Below are 24,304 nucleotides of genomic sequence, written 5' to 3' on the forward strand. Positions count from 1 at the left end.
GTTGTTACAATTTTTTTTAGTGGTTACAAATAAAGCAGCTATGTGTATTTTTGCATGGCTCTTTTTGTAGGATATAAGTTTTCTTTTCTGTTGGGTAAATACCTAGGAGTGGAATTCCTGAGTCACAGATGTGCACATAAATATAGACCTTTATAAAAACCAGCAAACTTGTTTTTAAAGTGGTTGTTCCATTTTCCACTACTACTAGTACCATGAGTGAGAGAGTTCCAATTACTCTACATCTTCACCAACATTTGGTGGTGTTGGTCTTTTAAATTTAGCCATTTAAAAAATACATGATTACATGAAGTATGTGTGTCTGTGTGTGCATGCAAATAAAAGTAACCCATGCCATTACTACCATAAGCTATGAATTTTGTTCTGAATAACCTCCACATTTATTTTTTGGAAAATGCATATGTATTCTTGAAATCAAATGCCAATGAAAGTCTCATAATTATAATTTAGCAAACTTAATTGTCTTTATTTAAAATTCTGTTAAGTGAATATGAACACTTGTGAAATAAAGATTTGCTCCAACTGTACAGTAAAGGTGGTATTAACACCCTAAAAAATAAATAAATAAAAATTAAAAAAATAAAAAATAAAAAATACATGATTATATCTCAGTGTAGTTTTAATTGCCTTTCCTTGATGACTAATGATATTAAGCCCTTTTTCATATGCTTATTACCCATCCCTACATCTTCTGTGAAGTGTATGTTTCTGTCTTTGCTCTATCTTAAAGTGAGGTTTGCATTTTAGCACCATGTGTTAGGTTGGTGCAAAAGTAATTGCAGTTTTTGCCATTACTTTCAATGAAAGTAAGTTTATATGCATATCTATGACTCAGGAATTCCAGTCCTAGGTATCTACCCAAGAGAAAAGAGAACATATCCTACAAAAAGAGTTAATGCAAAAATATGTATAGGTACTTTATTTATAATAGTAAAAAGTTTGTAACAACCCAAATGTGGTTTAATATTTCCAAAATCAATCATGTTGGCAATTTTTTTTTGTAAATCAGTTGACCATATATGTGTGGATGTATTTCTGAACTTTCCATCATGTTCTAGTCATTTATTTGTGTATTCTATGCCAATACCACACTGTCCTGATTACTATAGTTTTCTAGCAAACCTTTAAATCAGTAGCATGAGTCTTCCAACATTATTCATTTTCAAGTGTTTTTTTACTAATCTAGGTCTTCTGAATTTCGATACACATTTTAGGAACAATCTCTTTTTTAAAAATAAAAGACCCATTAAAATTCTGATTGAGATGTGCTTCAATGCCTAGATTAATTTAGAGATAATTGACATCTTAGCAATATTAAGTCTTCTAGTCCATGAACAAAATCTATTTCTTTATTATTAAAATCTTCTTTGATTACTCTTGGCAATGTTTTATTCACAGTAGAGGTCTTGCACTGGTTTCATTAAATGTGTATCTATGTATTTTTTGTTCTTTGATGCTGCTATAAATGTAATTTACAAATTTTTTATTTTGAAGTTGTTTATTACTAATATAGAGAAGGGAAACTTGTTTTTGCATATTGTCTTTGTATCCAGTGACCTTGCTAAATTCATTTATTAGTTCTAAGTAGTTATTTGAAAATGTCTAGAATTCTTTAATCTAAAAACATGTCATATATGAAGACAGTGCTTATTTTTTCTAATATCTATACCTTTTTTTACTTGCTTTATTGCACTGGCTATGACCTCCAGTACAATATTGAATAGAAATGGTGAGAGCTGACCTGCTTATTCCTGATCTTAGGAGGAAAGTATTTAATCTTTCACAATTAAGTATGATCATAGCTGTAGGGTCTTGTAGATTACTTTCATAAAACTAAAAAGGTTCACTTTTATTTTTACTTTGTCTATGGTTTTTATTATCAATGGGTGTTGGATTTTGTCAAATGTTTTCTTAGTCCTTTGATAGCTATCCTCATATTTACCACTTCTGGTGTTCTTTGTTACTTCATGTTTATATAAGTCTCTTCTAATATTTTTTTAGTCCCGAAAATTTTCTTCTTAGTATTTCTTGAAATTGGATTGACATGTTCATAGAGATTCTTTCACTTATTTTCTTTTCTTAGAATATGGCCTCATAATATTTCTGCATTTTCCAAAAAAGTTTATGTAAAATTGGTAATTTATCTCTTAGACATTTGAAAGAATTCCCCAGTGAAACTACACAGGCCTGGAGTTTATCTGGAGGCAAGTTTTCTATTGTTTGTTTTCTGTTGTGTCAGTTTTTCATTGCATCTGAATTATAGAATTTATTGGCATAAAGTTGTACATAATCCCTTATTATCTTTTTAATATTTGTAGGATCTATAGTAATGTCACTTATATAGCACTTGTATAACACTGTCTTCAGATGTGACATAAGTTTTTAGGTTAAAGAATTCTAGACATTTTCAAATAACTACTTAGAACTAATAAATGAATTTAGCAAGGTCACTGGATACAAAGACAATGTGCAAAAACAAGTTGCATTTCTCTATATTAGTAATGAACAACTTCAAAATAAAAAATTTATAAATTACATTTATAGCAGCATCAAAGAGCATAAAATACATAGGAATACATTTAATGAAAGCAGTGTAAGACCCTCTACTGTGAATAAAACATCCTTCTTTGGCTATCTGTGGTTTCTCTCTAACAACACAGAGAACCAAGTCTTGAAAAGTTTAAGACCATCAGCCAATAATTTAATTACCTGATGGAAAAAAATCAACAGTATACAAAGGAAGATAACAGAAACCAGAATCTCTTCCAAACCCTTTGTACAATAAATAAAAAACGACTAGATATGTGAAGGAAAATAAAAATCTGACCCATTTTCAAGAAAAGAAGAGTCAATTGAAATACACCAGATATGATCTAGATGTTGGAATTAATAGACAAGGACTTTAAAGAAACTATTATAAATATGTACAAGTACTTTGAGGGGAAAAATGGTCATAACGAGTGAACAGATGGAGAATCTCAGCAGAGAAATTGAAATTATATATTTTTTTAAAAAAAGGAAATTCTAGAACTGAAAAGTACAATATCTGAAATAGAAAATTCATTGAATATGGGCTTAAGAGCAAATGCAAGTTGGCAGAAAAAAGTGTCAGTGAATGTGAATATATAGCAATAGAAATGATCCAATCTGAAGAATGAAGATTTTTCTTAAAAAGCTGGGGGGTGGGGGAAGAACAAAGCCTCAGTAGTCTGCGATACCATATCAAGCAGTCTAATGCATGTGCAGTTGGAATCCCAGACAAAGAGAAAGAAAAGAATAGGGGAGAAAAACATTTGAAAAAATAGTAGCCAAGCCCCTGTTACCTGGAGGAACCTAAACCCCCAGCTCTTGCTTGCCAGAATCTGCAGAGCTGAACTACATTTTTAATTTTTTCAGCCTTCCAATTGCTGTTTCCACTAGGCTCTCTATAACCTCCCCCATGCATGCACAGAACAGGAGGCAGCAAAAGATTTGTGGGAAGCTTATATGCAGATTCTGATTTGTCTCTTAATTTCTAGGATTTTCCCCACCCCATTTCCAGTCTCATGGGCAACCCCAAATCCATTCCCTGACCTTCAAGTCTGTAAGATAGCAACATTCTGCTCAGGTTCTAACCTTCCCTGTACCTTGTAGACTAGGGAGTACCCTCAAGGGAAAAGCCATATAAAAGTGGATCTCACCCAATGAGTGTGGCTCCTTTCTTTAAATGATCGAATCCCCTTCAATAGCTGCTCACTTTTTGTTGTTCACCAGTGACTTCAAGAAGGCCATCCCCCACCCCCGCAACACCCCCTGACACCAAAGTGTTGAATTGCTATCTATGGAGTGTTAGTCTAATACAAGCTGCCAGAACCATATCCCTAATGTATTGGTTTTAAAGATGCCAAACACTGGTGTTTTTAGTACTACATACACACTGTCTACACTAGCAGAGGTAGGTAGCTCCTTGCCTCCCAATACCCTTATTCTTTTTCTTCTTCAGTGAAAACACCCATATTTGATGTAGAGTCACAATGTACATTTCTTTCAGCAACAGGTAGATTTTTGTCTTGTTATAGCCACTATTAATAGTAGTTGAAGCTAATCCTAACTAATTTAAGTGCAAAGAGACTCTCATATAAGTAATGTAGCAATAAATACAGGTATAGCCATCATGTCGGACATTTTTCAGGGAAGAAAGTGGTGAAGTAGAGAGGCCATTAGCCTGAAAACCAGAGAACCTGCATTCTAGTCCTGCTTCTTCCAACTAGGCTACATATTTTGGGCAAGTCCCCCCTCTCTGGGGCCACTGTCTAGACCCTCATCTGTGAAAATATTGCATTAAATTAAATGGTCTCTCATTTTCCTCTCCTCATTCCACTGAACCTCTCCATGATGTAGATAATATTTGCACTATTTTAAGGAGTTACAGAGCTTGTAATTTTTTAAATTTTGATCACGGAATCTCTGTTACAAACAAAACCCCCTTTACCCCCCATTTTAAAGGAACATTTTGTGACCCAAGTCAGAGTCTATGTTCCTGCTTGTCTTCGTTTGTTGACCTTATGCTTCGAATGGAAAGGCATCAATTTTTTCAAGGTACTTCTCTGCTCACAAAGATTTCCCTAATTTTTTAAGAGGCTGGAAGCAGTCAATGGTACAAATAAAACACATTTTCAATAGTGCTGAGGCTCAGAACTGTGGTTGAGATGATAAAATGGTTTTATTTTCTAGATGACTATTTTTCAAACTAGAAATATGTTTTGCATCACTGATGTGTTAAGGTCAAGTCAAGAAAAGAGACAATATGTCCCATGTCACGGAGACCAGGATAATGAGAGTGTTCTCTGGGAGATGGCTCAGAAGCTGTTCATTTCACCGGCAAAAGGTTATACCAGACAGATTGTTTCTCATTTGATGTCTTAAATTAAACTGCTGACATGGCCTGCCTCAAAGAAAGAAGCATACGTGTTTGCCAAACAGACCCTACAGAAAATCCCTGTTTGAGAGATTTGGTTCCTTTATCTGCAACCTTTGAGGCTTTTCTGTTTTTAAGGTATGGTTTGGAATTAAACCAGGTTTTCAACTACAGAGCAGCTCCCTAAATGTTCATGAAGGAGGCTTGGTGAATCCGAGACTTGCTGTTTTGTCAAAGTGCTGTGGGATAGAAGCGAGATAAATGCTAGTTCCTGTTTGGAGTTTAGGAACATCACACATGCAAGATGCACATGAGATCCTAGAGGAATTCTTGAATGTAGAGAGAATGGACCTATGGAAGATTTGCTTTAGCCATTGCCCTCCACTCTGGCCCTGCTTGCCCTCCTCAATGGCCATTTTCACCCACCCCAGAGCTCAAAGAAGACCAAACAGGCCAATGTGATGGTGAATAGTCTGCAGACCAGCAACTGCAGCCTCATATGCCCTATCCCAGGCATCAGAATCTGCACTGGAACAAAATCTGCAGACGATTCAGAAGGACTGATCCTCAGTCCAAAGAGGATCAGCCAGGCACAGTTCTAGGTTTGGGGGATACAGTAGGGAATACAACAGACAAGTTCTGCTTGTGTTGCATTTACATTTTAATGGGAAAAGGGAGAAAAGGCAATAAACAAGCAGACAGGTATTTGTATTTCTCATGGTCATTGTGTTAAGGCAGGGAAAGTGGGGAAGGAAGCCTGGATGTGGAGTGAGGGTTACTACTTGTACATGATAATCAGAGAAACCTTCACCAAGAGGGTAAAATGTGAACAGAGAAATGAAGGAAATAAGAGAGCAACCCAGTGAGTGAGTGGTCAAAAGACCTGAATTCCAGCCCCCAGATCTCCTTCTCCCTGTGTATTGCAACATTTTGCAAGCTACTTAAACTTCCTGACCTTGGGTCTCCTTAGTGGTCCACTAGGAATAAAAACACCCATGGTGGCTAATTCATGGCTGATTTGTGAGGTTCAAACAGGATGTATATATGCACGAGTGCTGTTAACCTTGTCTGCAAGGCTATAGGCTTCTTGGCCCTTCGCCTCTAACTTACAGGGGGATGAAAGTGGCATAATGTGAAGTTGCAAATTGAAGTATAAAGAGTTGAGCTTTGTGTACTTAATCTAAGCCTTCCTTGAGCACCATACGCAACTCGTGGCCTCACTTCCCAGTATGCAACCCGCGGCCCCCTCCCACTGCCTCCACCATGGACCTTCCCTCACTGATGTCCTCCCTAGACATCCTCCCTCACTCCTCCTCCTTCTCACACTCTCCTCCCTGTGACCAGGCCTTTGATATCCCCTCTCCTTTGACAGTTCTTCACCACCTTTTGCTCAGATTCTGGTCCTTCCCCAGGGTGAAGGCCCTCTCCAGTTTCTTCTATTGGAGAGTGTTCTTCTCAACGCAGTAGCTCGTGCAGAATTTCCATGAGAGATTCATATCCTCCTTGCTCTCATTTGGTTTGGGCTGTACAATGCGTTGGTGTTTCTGTCTCCTTTGTAGACTCCTAGAGCTATAGGATACACCCTCTTCTAAGAACAGAGACATGGAATGCTCAGTCTCTGTCTCAACTGCTGGGTCAGCAGGTAAAGTCATGGCAGTGCTGCCACCTGAAGAGCGTCCACTGACATGACATATGACAGGAGAGACCCTAGGCAGGACTGTGCTGCCATTGATGTTGTGAAGTTTGTTCCTCACTAACAATGTTTTTTTCTGGTTAATTTGAGAGAATGTCTGTATTTGGTGTTTCTCTAATCTTATTTTGTGTTTCAGTTGAGTAAGTGTTGCTGAATATCTGTAGAATGTGTGATAATTTTTTGTAAAAAAAAAACTCAATAAAAGAAACATTAGCATAGAAAAATATTTTATGTTGTGTAAAACACTTGGCTGAGGAAATGTTTTAATGCATTATATAAAAATGCTACAGACTCTCAGCAGTTAGATTACAGGAGACAGATCTGTTTGGCACCAAAGGAGACCCCACTCAGCACTGCCAGGTTGGGAGAAGGGCACTGAGGGAGTGAGGATCAGAAATAGGATTGAGTATCAAAGGGTTCCCTTCAATGAAACCAGCATTTGGTCAGCACCTTCAATGTAAATAATTGCTCTAGGTTCCTTGGAGGACATGTTAATTAAATCCAACCTATCTTCCAGTGGCCTACAAGCTAGAGATGATCTGGGTATAAGCATTAATTCATTTGGCCTGTCTTTATGAGAGTTACTATGAGCAAGGGACTGTGCAGGATGTCAAGAAACAAAGATAAAACGTATGTGGACCGTACCCTTAGTTCAGTAGTGGTGAGAAGGCGTGTTCGTGAGTCATCCTAAGATAATGTTAAATATGAGTGGTAGATTTTGATATTAATGATTTTATAGCATATTTTGAACACAGTATTTCATAGCACTTCACAGCCCTGTTTGACGGGATTTTATTCATAGAGTTTTGGTGACTTACAGAGTGTCAAAGGTCATACTTCCCTTCTGTTGCTCATGCTGCCAACTCCATTGACAAGCCCTTCTCACCCCTTGAACCTCTCTCTTCAGCTGACCTCACGGGCACCTTTCATAGTAAATGCTCAATAAACATTCGTGCATGGAATGAACTGGACCTGCTGTGTGCTTCCTGAATTGTATGCTGGTATGCCCCTCCATTAGCACACGTTGTGGCCCCCTGACCTTAATAACAACTTGAACTGCCTATAACCCACACTACGGAAAGAAGTTTAATAATAGCATCCCCTCCACCTACGAGGACAAATTGCCTTATATTCAGACTTCATTTAAAGTCTCAGGGTTTCCCTTGCAGAGGACACAAACTGGCAGAATCCAGATCACAGACATCAATCATGTTTTGTTTCTTTGAAAACATTTAGTTTCAAAAGGTTGAGGCATTTACCACCAACTCCACTTCTAGCATCTCCTTCTTTTATATTACCTGACTGGAAACTGAAGACATTTGTGCTGTCAGCTCTGAGAGCCGGCAATCCCTGACTCAATGCATCTTCATGCAGACTCTGAATTTTCAGTGGCATGTGGACCATGACTGCTCTAAGTCCACACCATTCCCATGACATGAAACGTAGCACTGCAATAATCTCTACTCCCAGCTCACTGGAAAAAACCTAAACATCTTACCCTGCTTCTGAAGGGTCACTGATCCCCTGACCTACAAAAATGCAATAACCATTGAGAAAATGTTGGGAGAGATATATAAGGGAGGCCTAGAATATTGGAGTCTTAATGTGCCATAACTGGGGCTTTAAGAAAAAAAATTCCTGTGACTTAAAAGCACCAGTTTTTTTTTCATTTTGCATAAAAATAATCTAACACTGGAGTAAGAGAAATAGGAAGTATATCAATTTTTAATAAATACAAGCCACAAAATAAATTTAATAAATTATAAATGATAAAATTATTGAAAAATTAAATATTAAACATTCTCACATAAAAATGTAGAACATTTATTAATTAGGGAACATTTTCAGAGTAATACTTACACTTTAAATGCTCTTAACTTTTTAAGCATGCAACGTTGTAGACCTGTAGAAAGTGGTCTTGGTGTATTTCCGTGGCTGGTCTCACTAAAGGGATGACACGACGGGTCAGTTCCCTGCAGGATGGTCCATGGGGCGCAGGTACCAGATGGTCAGGGGAGTAGGCAGGAAATGTAGCCTGGGATGGGATTCCCAGGACTGGCATTTATAGATGAGTAATAGATTTCTGTTTTCTAGCTTTGATTTCAAATACAGGGAAGATCAATCATGATTTGACTGAACATTTCCGGCAGAAATCTGGAAGAAACACTTATACAGATAGATCTGGATCTTTTCCAAGAAATTTAGGGGAACTGAGTCCTGGTGTTCTTATTGTGGAGTTTGGACTGGAAAAGATGGGAAGAAAAGACAATGGAAGAGATATCTGGAAAGGGGCAAACTGTCATTTTTCTTCTTAGATTGTTGTGGTGCTTTTCTCTTTTACCCTCTAATTTACACACAATTATTCTTTGGGTCTTCCCCGCCATCTTCCCCCTCAGCACATAGTGGGGACACACAGGGCTCAATTTGTCCTCCTAGATGGAGGGATTGACCACATCGGATCCTGTGCAATGCCATTGCCCTGCTTCATGAGGTCTCCTGGGTTGTCTGAGGAGAGGGAAGGTGGTCAGCGTGGAAATGTGCTGTGCAGACCCTCCTTCCCAGAGGGATGTAGGGCCAGCTGCAGAGTGAGTGAAGTTAGCAGCCAATATCAGCTCCAGCATACGCCTCAGCTGCAGAAGACACTTCGCTGGTCTTGCTCTTCCAGGGCAGCCTGCAAGAGACTCTGAAAGGGAATATTCCTTCCAGAACGCCCTGCCAGGTTAGCCAAAGCTTTGTGGGTCTGCGTGGCTGATCACCTTCTTCCTCTGACCAATCCTGTCTCTTCCCTCTTCCTTTTACAGGTATTAATCTCTAATAAATATTGTGCTCCCCAAACTCTGTGTCGGTGACTGCTTCTAGAGAGCCAGCCTTGCAACAGTTGGCCCTGAGAGAAGGAGGGCTGAGAAAGCTGGTGGAGATAAGACAGAGCTTGAAGCTGAATCCCTCACCATCTGCCTGGCAATTAGGGCCTGCTTTTCTGGTGATAGGTGGAGTTCGGACAGCCCCTGCACCAGGTGGTGGTCCTGTTGTTAACACTTTTGTCAGTTGCCAATTGGGCTGGTGTATTGATAGAAGGGAAGGAACTAGTGAGAGCAATCTACAGGGCACCTGACACTTAAGAAGGTGCAGACATAAAGAGAGTGGGATTGGATGGCTATTGCTAAGTGTCATTGATCCTCTCCAAAAAGATAATGCACAGCTGAAGATGAGCAACAGGCAACTGAAAGCCAGGACTGCAAGCCATAGGGACACCTTGGTCACACGCAGTGAAACTCTCATCACTTCCAGCTGGAGGATGCAGAAAGCCAAGGGCCACGCCCAGGACTTTAAATCAGAGTGGCTGACGCAACCAAGACAGGTCTGTTAACCCAAGTTCAGGGCTCTGGTTGGGAAACCTGGCACCTTGACCCATGGAATAAGGACATCTGGGTGGATGACTCCAAAGAATTTATGGCAAACCCCAGTATCGCTTCTCTGTCTTTTGGCTAAGATCAAGTGTATAGCAAACCCCAGTGGGAGAATAACAATGCAGGCTTCTGATGCTCTGCAGCTAAACCATATTATGCTCAAAGGAGAATCACACACCTTTTGAAACAGAACTCCTGGCATATTAACTAGGCCCTACTAAAGACAGAGCATCTGACCAATGCATCCCGGTTTGCCCAAGATCTTCCCAGCTTTTCCGGTTTTAGCACTGAAAGTCCCATGTCACAGGAAACCCCCCAGTTCTGTGCAAACTGAGACTGTTGGTCACACTAAGCACAGAACACTAAGTGACCATGCAGCCTGAACCTCCCATCATGGTTTGGGTCCTGTAGACCCTCCACATCATACGGTCAGGCAGGCCCAGCAATAAGATGGGAGTTACACATCTGGGATCAAACACAGGTGGGACCAAATACTCAAGCAGGCTGCATGAACAGGTAGCCCAGATCCACGGCACACACCACTGTTACACAGGCCCTGCCTTGGCTCCTGCTTATGAGTGTGTGGGGCATAGTGTGTAACCAGCTGAACACGGAGGGAAAGCCTGAGTTTGCTTTACAGACGGGTGGCTCAGTGTGTAGGTGTAAGCCAAAAATAGACGGTAGCTTCAATATAGTCTCATCAGCAGTGGCCTTGAAAGAGAGCGTCAAGGGACCATCCTCCCAAAGAGCAGTTTCAAGGGACATACCTGGCATCAACTTGTGCAGAAACAGAAATGAGCCATGATTGGAATAGACACAGAATTGTGGGCTCTAGTGATGTCCCTGCTCTCTGGTCAGGCATTTCAAGATCCTTGTATCCAGGGACCAGTGGGCACGAGCAGCAGTACAGTGACTGACCCCGACCATCAGCAGAGGATGGGCCACTGTTACACTGTGGGAGCAGGAGAAATATGTGAGAAACCCACTGGGTGCTTTTTTGCTCCCTTGCCTAATTGTAACTGTCAGTGGACAGGGTCAGCAACCCTGCTCCGTGAAGGACATGGTGACCAGAGGCCCTGCCCCCCTGGAGAGGATGATCTGGGCCCAGCCACAAAGGTGCACAGAGGTGGGACCTGAGAGTGAGCGGACTCTAAACTGAATAGTGGAGGAGGAGTCAATGATGGTCACCTGTGGGTCCCAAAAGCACCTGCCCTGCCCAGAAAATCACATGGGCGCTATAATTATTCATGAATTTTCCTTTCCTTTTCTTTTTTTGAGACAAGGTCTCCCTGTGTCACCTAGGCCAAGTGCAGTGGTGAGATAGTAGCCCCCTGCAACCTTGACTTCCCGAGGTTCCAGGGATCCTCCCGTCTCAGCCTCCCAAGTAGCTGGGACTACAGAGGCTTGCCACCAAGCCTGGGTAATTTTTGAAAGAATTTTTTTTTTTTTTTTTGTAGAGACAGGGTTTTGCCATGTTGCTCAGGCTGGTCTCAGACTCCTAGGCTCAAACAATCCTCCCTCCTCAAACTCCAAAGTGCTGGGATTGCAGGTGGGAGCCAGTGTACCAGACCGTGAATTTCTCTTTTCTAAGTTTCCCCTCAGGAAGAGAAGTCCATGGAAATCCTGGAAGAGTTGTTTCCTGAACATAGATGGAGAAATGAATGCAGGTGGTCCAAAGGGTGGGCTGCAGTGGACAGAGGTATGCCTCCCAGATCCCTCTGGGTGGAGGGAGAGAGATACACCTCCCAGATCCTCTTTCAAGGAAGGACTTGCCACCCAGCTGTGGGCAGCACAGTGGACAGATGACTCCCCTGTCACTTTTGTTACCATCTAGCCAAGATGCAGAGCGCTGCTCGCTTGAGGTCACGTGCTCCCAGGACAGCTCTCACTGATGACTAAGTCAGAGTAGTGTGAAGCTGGCCATTTCAGCCAAACTCAGTGCACTCCGATGGGCAGTACTCTCTCCAAGGCACCCACTGTCTTGGCTGAGGTCGGTCACTCCTGCCTCAGATCCCTTCTCCCTCTGCCTAATTCTGCACTATCTGCCTTCCACTCACAGCTATGATTCCTTAAAAAGCACTTTGCACCCCAAATGCCATCTAAGCTTCTGCTTCTGGAAAATGTGCTCCATTGCTATCTCTGAAAGAATCTTTGGCCCCGGAGCCAGGCATCAAGGGCAGGAGATAAAGATTGCCTCCCCATCCTTGTGATGGATGCTTAGGAAGTCACCTTGCAGGCCAGGGTCTGTCCTGAAGCAATCATTGGTTAGAGATGATTAAAGCAGTACTATCATGTGGCAAAGTAGAGCTTTAAAGAAAAGCTTCTAAGGCATCTCAGGGCATCAGTCTAGACCTAAAAAAGAAAAGTCACTTCCAGGGCTGAAGGATCCTTGGTTATGAAGGTTTGGAGCATGCAGGACTGGCATGGCCTGCTGACTTGACATGACGTGACAACTCCCATCCGCCAAAGATGCGGTGGGTGGAACAGGGTCCAGAGAGAAGGTAGGGAGAAGCTGTAGGGTGTCTGCCGGTCACAGTGGCACCCCCGTGTTCAGGTGGCCTGTTGATTTGTCTGTCTTGCTTCCCTGCCTAATGCCCCCCTGTCTGTGTTGATGGCAGTGACTGTAGTGTTTCCTGTGGTCACTGCAGTGCCAAGCATAGAGCCTATCCACAGGAAACATATTTGTAGAAGGACTGAAAGTACTCAAGAAAGGCCTCATACCCCAGAAGACCTCCAGTTTTCCAGCACTGCCTTAAAAGAGTCGGTGTGGACTCCTGGAGGTGATCAGTAGTAGGAACAGCACTGATGACCTCTGGGGGGATTTGGTGGAGCCAAAGTTCCAGGAAATCTGCATATGGCTCTAACTAAAATGCTGGGAGTTTCTTGTTTTGTGTTGTTTCTCATGGCTGGCATGGCCTAAAAAGCATGCATTATACTTGTTTGTCACATGAATATATGGATGGATGGATGAATGGATGGAGATAGAGCAGGAGAGAGTCACTTCTTCTGGAGTGTATCAGTTAGAGTGCTTTTGACTGACAGTAACAGAAAATCTGACTAAAAGCAGCATAACAATGAGATGATGATTATCTCACAGAAGTTTGGTGACAGAGTTGTCTACGTTTAATTCCCTGGTTCAATAACATTATCAAGAGCTTTGTTTCCTCGCGTTTTGGTGCAGTGGTGTCCTCCCCTGACTTGAGTTGATCCAGAGTCTGTCCTCTCGTGGTTGCAAGATGGCAGCATCAGCCCCCAAGTCATATTTGGGGTAGGAAAAGAGGCTGTTCCTTCTTGCATCTCATGTCTATTTTTAAGAGCAAGAAAAGCTGTATCAATCACAAGGACAAATTTATGCCATAGTGACAAATAACCTCCAAATCTTAGTGTCTTAAAACAATACAAGTGCATTGCTTGTTCTTGCTCCATGTCTTAAAGACTTGCACGCTCACCATAAGGGACCCAGGCTAATTGAGGCTCTTATATTAAAAAGAACTTCAGATTTTGTGGTGACAAGGGAAGAGAAGGCTAGATGGTTTAGCTCCTGCTGTTAAATCCTTTGGCCTGAAGTGATACATGTAACTGCATCTTAGATTTTGTTGACTAGAATTCTATCATGGCTGTGCCTATGGGATGGGCAGGTACAATTCGCTAGGTACATACAAGTAGACCAGAACCAGATTACCAGTGAACATCAACAAAGACTTCCAAAACAGCCTTTCATAGAAATCCCAAGCCCCTCATATCTCTGTGGCCAAAATTGAGTCATATGATCATAACTAAATAAAAGCCCTATCCAGGGGGAATGGAATCAATATCAACCTTGTGGGCCAAAGAAACATTTGTGGATTGATCTTGGTAGGCAGACAACAGTCTTCACTGCCTGCTACAAGAAGACGTATTTAGCAATACCTGTGAGTTCATTGAAAAGGTCCTTCATAAGAGGGTTTCCTTTATATTTAAAAGATAATGGCTTTGATGGGTTAGGATCTTACTCAGTGACAGTTGCCATGGGAGAGTCAGATCAAAACAGATCCTGCAGTGGGTAGTATTAAGGATTTCACCTTCGTTCCGTAACAGCTTTGTGGGATGAATAATGAAACATAAGCAACAAGCAAAGCTCTGGTTTGTTAGGCTTTCCCCCCGACCAAAATAAATTCAGCAAATGACCAAATAAAAAGTCTTTGAAAGAAGTCCATTCATTCTCTTATTGAAAGTTAATGTGGGAGAGTTGAACTCAGCAAATCCTTTCAGTTTATTCCTTCTCCCCTCTCTTTCCACCCTCTAGCCTCTCATAAAACAACATAAGGGGACTGTGCCCTGTTCTGCCATAGTGTTGGTCATCAGATGTTTATGATTTTGAGGCAGTGCAGGGGCAGTTTAGGCTAACAATTGGCATAGGAAGGGAGGATTGCTGCAGATGGTTGAAATTCCAGAAAAATGCCCTGGCTAAGTCAGCCTCAGCACACCTCCCACCCCATGAAGATTAAAACTGCTCTATTTCTGGGTGGGTACAAACCTGGAAGCTTTTTGCCTCTAGCCCCTTTGAAAGAAAAAATGGAGGGTGAAAGAGGGAACCCAGTCTGTATTACCAACTTGATCCCAGCCCCCAAACAGGCATGTGTGTGTGTGTCTGTGTGTCTGTGTGTGTGTGCGCGTTGAGCGTGTATGTCACATATGGCAACTTGAAACAGTTAAACATATGAAGAACTTTTTCATTCACAGATGGCAAAAAAAGGCATTTATTTTTTCATATAACATATTCCTGGGATTTGGAGCCAACAGCCTCCAGGGAGGATCACAAATCCACTCTGTGCCCTGGACGACTTGGGTTTATGTTTGAAGGTCTGCTCCAGCTGAAAGATGAGTAAGACCGTGGATAAGTCAGACAGGTCCCTGTTGGCTACTGGGTCCTAGGGGCACTGGTTATTTCAACAAGGCTATATGAAAAAGTCCAATTCGTAACATTTGCTTCAGATGGACCCACCTGTCTGAGGCAGCCAAAGGAACAAACTTTATCCACTGGGCTAAATCCTTCTTGTGGTCCTTTCCTTGGCTGGCACCTGGTGCCATAGCTCTTCTGGGAGGTCTTCTGGGGCTGCTAGGGGAGAATGGAAGTAGATTTCCTGGGCAACTGCCCTGCCCCCTTCACCAGTGAAGCAAGCATTGCTGCTTTCCAAGGTTCTTGCCTCCTGCTATGAGAGCAAATTGGGATCCAGAGTGCCCAGCCAAGGCACCGATGCTCTGTATGACTTGCAAAGACAATTGTTCCACTGCAGCTTCTGACAGTGGGAAAGGAGAGTTAATTAAATCTCATCATAAAATCAAGTAGCATAACTATATATTTTAGAGCCAGTGTAATTATGCCTTATCTTGGAGCACTGTAAATTCTTTGTGACTGTGATGTATTCTTATCAGAAATTTTTATAGAATTCTAGAACTAAGGGGGTTTTAGAGATCACATAGTCAGGGGACTTACATTTTATAAAGATGAAAACAAACCCAGAGAGATTATATGACAGACCAAAGCCTACAGTAAGTCACGTGACTCAACATTGAGTACTCTTGCCATTTCATTTGATTTGTATTTTGCACAGAGCTGAAGTCTACACCAGGTGAAAATAGCAGAGGGTCAGAATAGCCTCTGAAAATCTCTTAGGAAGTCACCATGCTGGAGATGAACACATCTGTCATTGAGTCCAACGCTGCCAAGTTTGCTTTCAGAGTCAATGCAATCGTTATTTCTTAAGTTGCACACCAAATGAAGTAGTAGGTTGGGGTTTTGGGGGCCTGCTCTGTGGAAAATGAGTCTTTAAAGAACCACAATCTGTAAAGTTGCTTCTACCAGGAAAGGCACCCAGAACTGAGATGAACTCATGGATCAGGAGAGTCTTTAGGTGAAGACTCGAGAGATAGTAAATTCGGTTTCTCTTCCTCCGTCACAGTTGAAAGTGGAGATCTGGTAAGTGTGTTGTTATTTTGAAGGTTACTGTCAATACCTATCTCAGGAGTCTGCCATTTTGCACTCTGCCAGCACCTCTTTTCCTGCCCTGCCAATGGAATTGTTGTCCAACTTTTTGATTTTGTCAGTCTCCTAGGGAGAAATGGCATTTTGTATAGTTTTAGTTTGCTTTTTTCTTGTAATGAGTGACACTGCTAATCTTGATGTATGTTTGGCATTTGTGTTTCTTTTTCTACTGTTTGCTTATGTCATTGGTTCATTTTTATATTTGGGTTGTTAGTTGTTAGTCTTTTTTCTTTTCTAAGAGTACTTTCCACAGAGAAATTAGTGCTTTGCCTGTATATGAGCTGCAGTTATTTTTCTCTTTTGACTTACTTCCTGCATTGAGGAGTTTTTTAAATGTAATCGAATTTGATCCTGAAGTTTTAGTCATAGCTAGAAAGGCCTTCCTGAAACCAAGATTGTGAGTGAATTCTCATGTGTTTCCTTTGTACTTTTATGATTTTACTTTTCACATTTAAAACATGGATCTTGTTGTATAGTGAAAAGTATGGATTCAATGTTATCCTTTATCACATGATACTGAGTTGTCTCAATGCCCTGTGTAAAAAAGTCCCTCTCTATCACATGCTGCATTCTATGTGTATTTTATTTTTCTTTTCTGTTTCAACGGTGTACTGATATGGCACACCACAGTCTTTAAATACTTAGGTTTTATTAGTACGTTCTAATATCTACTAGGGCTGATCCTAGTACCCCTGCACTTGCCAATTGTTCTTTAGGAATTTCCAGGTTATTTTGCTTGTTTATTTTTCCATATGAACTGGAAAATCAGCTCATTTAGGTCCAGACTAGGAAGATTCATGCTTTTGTTAGAATCATGTTAAATCCGTAATTCAGAGAGAATTGATGTTAATGATGAAAAGACCTGTTGACTAAACATTTTGGGACCCTTCGTTTGTAAAAGCTTCACGGAGATTCTGATGGTGTTCGCCCACTGACCTCCACGCTCAGCAGCGGGTTCTGCTGGACCAATATTAGGACTGTGTTTTACTAGAGGGCCGAATCACCCAGAAAGCCAGAGCTGAAAAAGGTCAAATGTTTTTAAGTGTTTTAGTGGGAGTTCTGCTTACATCACTGTTAATAATGTGGAATATATAAGAATTCTCAACCAGCAGGTTATTCTGAATGATACCTCCACATAGCTTAGCAAAGCCATTTCATTACCTTTGGATAAGTCTTGCCCTATGCAAAAATTGTAAAGTGACCAATTTTGGGAACCTCACCCTTCCTATTTTTTAATTATTCCCCCAACACGGCATCCCTCTTCCTTCTCTAAAGCTGTCAATAATAACTCCATGCTGTCTCCTCTTTTCCTTTTATCAAAACCCGTCCCTGGGAAAGAATCTGGTATCAGTCATTTACACCTAAGAGATTCTTTCTGTCTGGCAGTGGAAAGAAAGATTGCATTTATTTAAAAGAGTTTTGAGCACCTGGGAGCAATTGGAGGAGGCAGGCAAGGAACCTTCCAGGTGTCCCTGAAATATTACCAGGTGGATCTACACCTTCTATGCTATTTACAGGCTGAAGAGGATCCTGCAGACCCCAGGAGATGCTCTTATCATCTTTCTCCCCACACTCAGAGGAATCACAAAAGAAGACAAGTGATTTCATTGTGACCACAAATTAAAAGGAGGCCATCCAGAAGGAAGACATTTCCCTTCCGTGCCCAGGCTTGGCAGTACGCATCCGGGATCAGAGTCCTCCCTCTGTAAACCAGAAGTGGTGTGATTAGAAGCACAAATATGAAATGCATCACATGCAACTTCTCTTACAACACACACAAAGCAATCAATCTTAACCTCTGGCAGCCACACCAGGGAGGCTGTCTTTCCCTCTTTATTTATTGACTTGCCCTTGACCAGCCCTTAACATATTTGTTTTTGTCATCACAAGGTTTTTGCTTAAAATCCAGCCAGTCCTATTTCCTTCCTGCGATATAGATGGCTGATCTGTCAGCTTCTTTCGGCATTAGTGACCGACACCCATGCCATAGTGTAAAATAAGGCCCACTCGACTGTGATTCAGTATCATGGAGCTTTTTGGCTCAACAGTTCAAAGTTTTAAAGAGCAGAGAGTTTCTGCTTTGGAGTCAGGTTCCTCCTGGCTCCAGTCGGAGAGTCTGAGTCCCCCACTCTTCTGAGGCTACCTTCTAGGGGCCCCCCACCGACGCTGCTTAGGATCTGGCAAGAAAACCTTGATGTGCCTCAGGCATCATTCTCCATCGCTACTGCTTTGGAATGAAAACTTTGTCCCGTCTCTAAACACTGCATTTGAACACTTAAAAAACCCAGAGCTTCACCCTCAGGTATAAGGAGAGTCTTTGGAACAAATGTGAAAGGAATTTGTTACTGAAGTTCCCGAATGTGAGGCGCTGAGAGTTGAGAACTGCACTTGGTTTTGAAACGCCACAGCAGCGTGGCTCTGCTTCAAGGGCTAACTGCGGTGCACAATTTTAAAGGACCCAACTCCCTCTGACATTGCTTCTTTTCTCTCAGCTTCAAAACTTAAACAGAACTGGAAGTGAGACTTGGGATGACAGAGAGGAGGATGCAATTCTGACTATAGGAGACCGTGTTGCCCTGTCCTTGTTCCGGCCATTCTCTCTCAGGCAGGCTGTCTGGTTTTTATCTCTGGACTTTTCATTAGGCTTTCATAAGAATGCACATCACAACTCAGCTGGGCAATAACTATAATAGTTTATTTTTCTCCAACTCTTGTTAATGTATATTCAGCCCTGACTCTCCTGAGGTAGAGGAAGTGTACCCTCTGTTGATCCAGGGTTCCACTTCACCTTTCTCTCTGGGATGGCATCTGCTGTGCAGGCACTTACAGAGGGGAGAAGAAGAGTGTGGAAGGGGGTGTGGGAGGGGATACTTTTGATCATGGAGTATCTGCCACTTAGGTTTCTGCTTAGTAGTCTACCAGTCCTTCTGCGTCTGTCCTCAGTCCTTTGCTCCTGTTCACCTGGACCCCCCAGGCCAAACGTCTCTCTCCGCTTACCAGGGCCATACTTGATGAGTCATCATTTTGATCCTTTCATGCCATGTGTCCTGCTGAGCCATGAAAACCTCTGGAAGATGGTCACAAGTCCTTCCCCATCTACCCAGATTCACTGCACAGCCATTTCATCCCTTTGGGAAAGGCACAGGGGCCCTCTAGTCTTGGATTTTAGAAAGCACCTTGGGTTTTCCTGCTTCCACGGGGCTCAGCACAGAAGGCAGGGTTAGAGATACTTCTATTCAGAAGACACTTCTAACCATCTATGCGCTCATGGATTCTTCTTGTCTCTCTTTCATCTTCCCCAGCCCAGGAATTTTTTTCTAGTCTGATGAGTTAAGGGTAGAGAGGAATGAATTTCTACATTTTCCCATTCAATCGCCAGCTCTCAAAGTTTTTGTCACTTTATTTTCTAGGGAGATTCAAGAGCCAAGGCTTTTGGAAGATAAAATCCAGGAATGCAATTTTGCTTTCCACCCTATGTAGCATTCTTCCCCTGTAGAATGACCCTAAAGTGGCCCGGCTGCTTGAATGAGTATAAAACACATTAATATTTCAAAGATATTATTCTGCAACAAAAATAAAATAACATAGTAAGCAAAAATCTCTCCTTGAAAAGTCCCCCCAGTTGCAGCTCCTAATGCTTGCTTGCTCAGGGTGAAGCGAAGCAATATATCCCAATGAAGAACTCCAGCAAACTCTGTGAAATTTGGTGCTAGTTTTCCAAATATGGCTACTTTTAAGCACACTGATGTTTGTCTCTTCTTTCTGAAATGGTTGTGTTCTAATGTCTTAGCTTAAGCAAAGGACTTTGAGCACTCTCTAAGACCATGTTACCAATATGCTGGTGAATACCCGGTCTCTCAGACCATATTACCAATATGGTGGTGAATACCAGGTCTCTTCCTAACTTGTTCTCCTTGTTCTCTGCTGCCCTTGTCCTTCTTGGTATATTCTGAAGGCAAATTTTATATAAAAATGGAATGTAACATTCAGTATGATTTTTTTATCTTTCTTTTCTCTAACACATCCTCTAAAGGTATTTTCTTTGTAATTTTTCCATTTAGAATTCAATTTTCCTTAATATGTAAATGAGTGCCTGAAAAACACTATTTTTCATATGGTTAATTTTTCAGCATGTTGTTACTCATTTAAATTGTCTTTTTAATTATAAGTTCCTTTTACACATTTTGGAGTCAACAATCCCACTCTAAAAGGAATATTTCTTTTTATTAACTATACCAACTGGAAATAAAAATAGCCATATGAAAAGGAAGTTTATTTTGAAATTCTTAAAGGTAATGACAGCAGATATCAGTGTAGAGCTCAATATTCAACATGTGCAAATAAAGACATAAATCCACACATACGCACAAACACCTATATAAATGTAAAGATATATTTAAGAAGGGGATAATATAAAGATAAAAAGTTGGTAGACTATGGAGCAGAAAAGAGAATTGTACCTAGGAGGGAATAAAATAAAGTAAATTAGTATTTAGAAGGTTTCTGCTACATGCCTGGAACTTCTTAAACCTGTCATGCAAACATTATAACCTCTATTTTGCATATAAGGAAACTAAGACTCAGGAGGGCTAGGTAACTTGCCCAAAGTTACATGTCTATTTAGCAACAGAGCTTGGCCTTGAATTTAGGTCAGCAGGACACCAAAGCATCCTCTTTTTTGCAATAATACTTAATTGTGGTCAGTTCAGTGTCCACACGGTGCCAAGAAAGGTATACTTACCTTGTGTTTTTTTATACTTACAAAAATCCATGCCAAAAGATTAGCCAGAAGGAATACAGTGGAAGAAGATGGCCAACCATATATTCTTAAACAAACTGTATCGATTTCACACATTGAAAAAAGGTTGGCTACAAACAACCTTGTTGAAGATATTGATTTGATCAGGCAATCTTTCAAGATATGATCCAGGTCTTTGGCAAGAGCTATACCAGTTTTGCAATCCGTTGAATGGTGACAGGAGTTCACTTCACACCATCACAAATTTCCCACGAGAGCTAACAAAAGCTTACAACTTGGTAACATGTGGCAAAGTGCTGTATTCGACTCACAGAATAAAAGTAATATGTCATTATTGCATGGTACAGTAATAAATTATGTGTGTGTTCTAAGTGATGTGGAGTCGGGCAGAGGGGACAAGGGTGAGACTTCATACAGAGGACGTATTGTGAATTTAGAAATAGCTGGAGATAATGCATTTATACAGCCAGACACAAACACATTCACTTCTGACACTCAGTCTAACAACTTGCAGTATAAATGCCTTTGTTTCTTTACCTTCAGCATGGGACTAAAATTCAGGTGTTTTAATTTTAAAATCGGTTCTTGCAAGTGCCATGTTTTTGGTGATGCTTTTGGTCCCTTTACACTCCTTGGTCCCTTAGGAAAAAAATACAATTGACTTCAGTCTAATTTTCTTGAAGGCCTAATCTTTTCAATAAAATTCTTGGTAAAATTATGTAAACTTTGTATAACTAATGCCTTAATAAGTGCCCTGAGATGTTTCTACTCTTTCATTTAGACCAGCCAGGCAACCAAACAATAAAACCCCTTAGATGACCTATGTCCAAAGTAAGCAGGACCAATCTTTACAAGCTTATCTTTGTATTTTAGCAGTAGTTCACTTCTCTCTTCTGATTAATTATTATGTTGGTTTCCAAACTGGCCACTTAAAGGCGAAATTTTTTTAAAATGGTTATTACAAATAAATAGAACCAAGAATTAATAAACTTAGTAATAATGTATGGTTAATGAACTTCTCATCCACTGCCAGAAAAACTGCTTCAGGATAAATTCATTCTTCTCTGAGGTAGATTTGCTCTCAAAGTCCCAAGGAAGAAATCAAATATCCCGGGAACATTGGAAAATTCAAGGTGAACATTTGTTTTTCTAATTTTAAATAAAGTTCAATGCTTTGGGACATCACTTGAATTACCTCAGAGATATTCTGAGACAGTCTCAGGTAGAATGAATAACATGGGCTCTTGTGCTAGAGCCCTGGTTCCAGTCCTTGAACCACTACTTCTTAACCAGCTGATCCCTAGGTAGTTGCTTGCCTGCCCCCCACCCATAACCCCCACCAAACCTGGTTTTGTAGAGATGGGGTCTTGCTCTGTTGCCCAGACTGGTCTCAAACTCCTGGCTTCAAGCAACCCTCCTGCCTCTGCCTCCCGAAGTGTTGGAATTACAGGCATGAGCCACCGTGCCTGGCACATTTTCTTTCACAGGGAAAAGAGTGAATTGTTTCCAATCAAATAATTAGCACCTGACCCACCTCTTTATTTCTTTTTAAAATAAAACAAATTTGTTGGTTGAGGATGCACCTATTTAACAAATATTCTGCTGAGTGCTGCCTGGAATTCAGGGTCCTGCTGTGAAGGAATGTTAAGGGACTCACTACTCCATCACCTTTTAAAGAGCAGGGACTATCTTTGCCTCTTTAGCACCAGGTTCTGTGACAATTGTTTGAGTTCAGCCGTTGAACTGAATGCAGTGTAATAAGGAGAAGCCACGAGCTGACTGGTGTTGAGTATTAACGCTGGCCTGGCGATAGCCTGCTCAGGGCCCATCACCCATCAGGAAACAAGGCCTGTGGCTGAGGTGTGTTTGTGTGTAAAGGCCAAATGTAATTCGGTTTCCTCTGTGAGGCTGTGCATACACTTTTAATTGTGTCATATGTAGCTAGATGATGGTCAGTGAAAAGAAAATAGTAGGAATTTAGATGGCCATTTCCATGTGCAAGTCCATTGATGCGATATTTTGAGTAAAATTTGCTCTTTAAAAAAAAATCAAGTCCTTCCTTTCTCTAGTTCTAAAAGTTAGTCCACTTTGCCTTTTCATTCTGACTTTCCAAATAAAAGGCTTATGTTACTTATTTTTCATTTTAGTGTAGCTTAACTTTTTTATATATAAAAAAGGAACAAGTTATAGATGAGGAAAAAAATCAGTCTATTTGTAAATATATTGGTGTGTTTCACTTCACTCAGATGTCTCTCTGGTCTGAATTAGGCTGTAATGGGGCCAAACACCAGGTTGGTTTTGTGGGGAAAAGCCAAGTAGTCCATTTTAATTACTTGTTGCCATATCTTTAAACAATGCACCAAGCGTAGAAATGTTCAAAATATCTTTCCTTCTGTCTGATTTCACTTTAGTCAATCCAAATTTGGCATCACTGCTTTCTGAAATATTTTTGATTGTAGAGCAGTTGGTGATTTTAATAATTTAGTGTAGAGAAAGAATGAAGAGAAGGAAATTGGAATTTAAAACACAATGGCAAAAAAGTTAATTTAAAGTGATGTTTGGCTAGAAAAGAAAAAGGTTCCCTTCGCGATGCTGTTGTGTAATTGAACAGATTAAGGGAGCTGACGGCAACTTCACTGGGTGTCTCAGAGGAGGCCTCTGGGGTCAGCCCTTGGCTCTTGTGCCCCACGTTAAACAAGTTTGTCAATTTTCCATCAGATTGATTTTTCTCACAGGTCTGAAGGCCTTGTCTTATTTCGCCTCATTTCCACAGGGGTTCTTAGCATTGCAAACATCCATTTACTTTTGTTTCAAATTGTGAAGAGTGATTTTTATCTCTGAGAGATCACCAAAGAAGAAACCACTGGAGTTGGAAGATGTTGTTTAATATGTAGACTATGTTGGTCATCTATCATTTTCTTTCATTATTCTTCTCTTTTGAAATGAAGTGCCCTTTAAGGATAATCATGTTTACCTAGTTTACCTAGAGTTCTCTTTTGCATTTGATTTTTTAAAAAAAATCTGATTATAACAGAGGTTTCTGAAGATCAGACGAGTTGTTCCTTCCAAGACAAGTTGTTAAGTGTAACTATGAGCAGATTCTAAATAGACTCCTGGGAAACACATATACTTGCTAACGTTTAGGAGTTGGTCTACCTGGCCCAAGGACATCTGCAAGGACTCAAATACTACGTAAAGAAGCCAACTCCTGGCTTGTAATCCTTAGTTTCTTCATGTTAAGTATTGGATCCCTCAGGTTGTTTTTCTTTTAATTGTGTTCTGTTAGTTCCAAAAAAGAAAAATTGCTTTTACTCCAAAAAAAAAAAAAAAAAAAAAGTTCCTTAAAATGACTTTTAGTCTTATGACTTCCTTTTGAGTTTTTTGGAAAGCTTATAAGAAAAACACCACATTTACATAAGCAGAATCAATTATATCTTCCATTGCTGTCCTTACACATGCACATGCTTGGCTATTTCTTATTTAAATAGGAAACCATGAAAATATA

The sequence above is a fragment of the Chlorocebus sabaeus genome, chromosome 23 (genome assembly GCF_047675955.1).
Source record: "Chlorocebus sabaeus isolate Y175 chromosome 23, mChlSab1.0.hap1, whole genome shotgun sequence".
Lineage (NCBI taxonomy): Eukaryota > Metazoa > Chordata > Mammalia > Primates > Cercopithecidae > Chlorocebus > Chlorocebus sabaeus.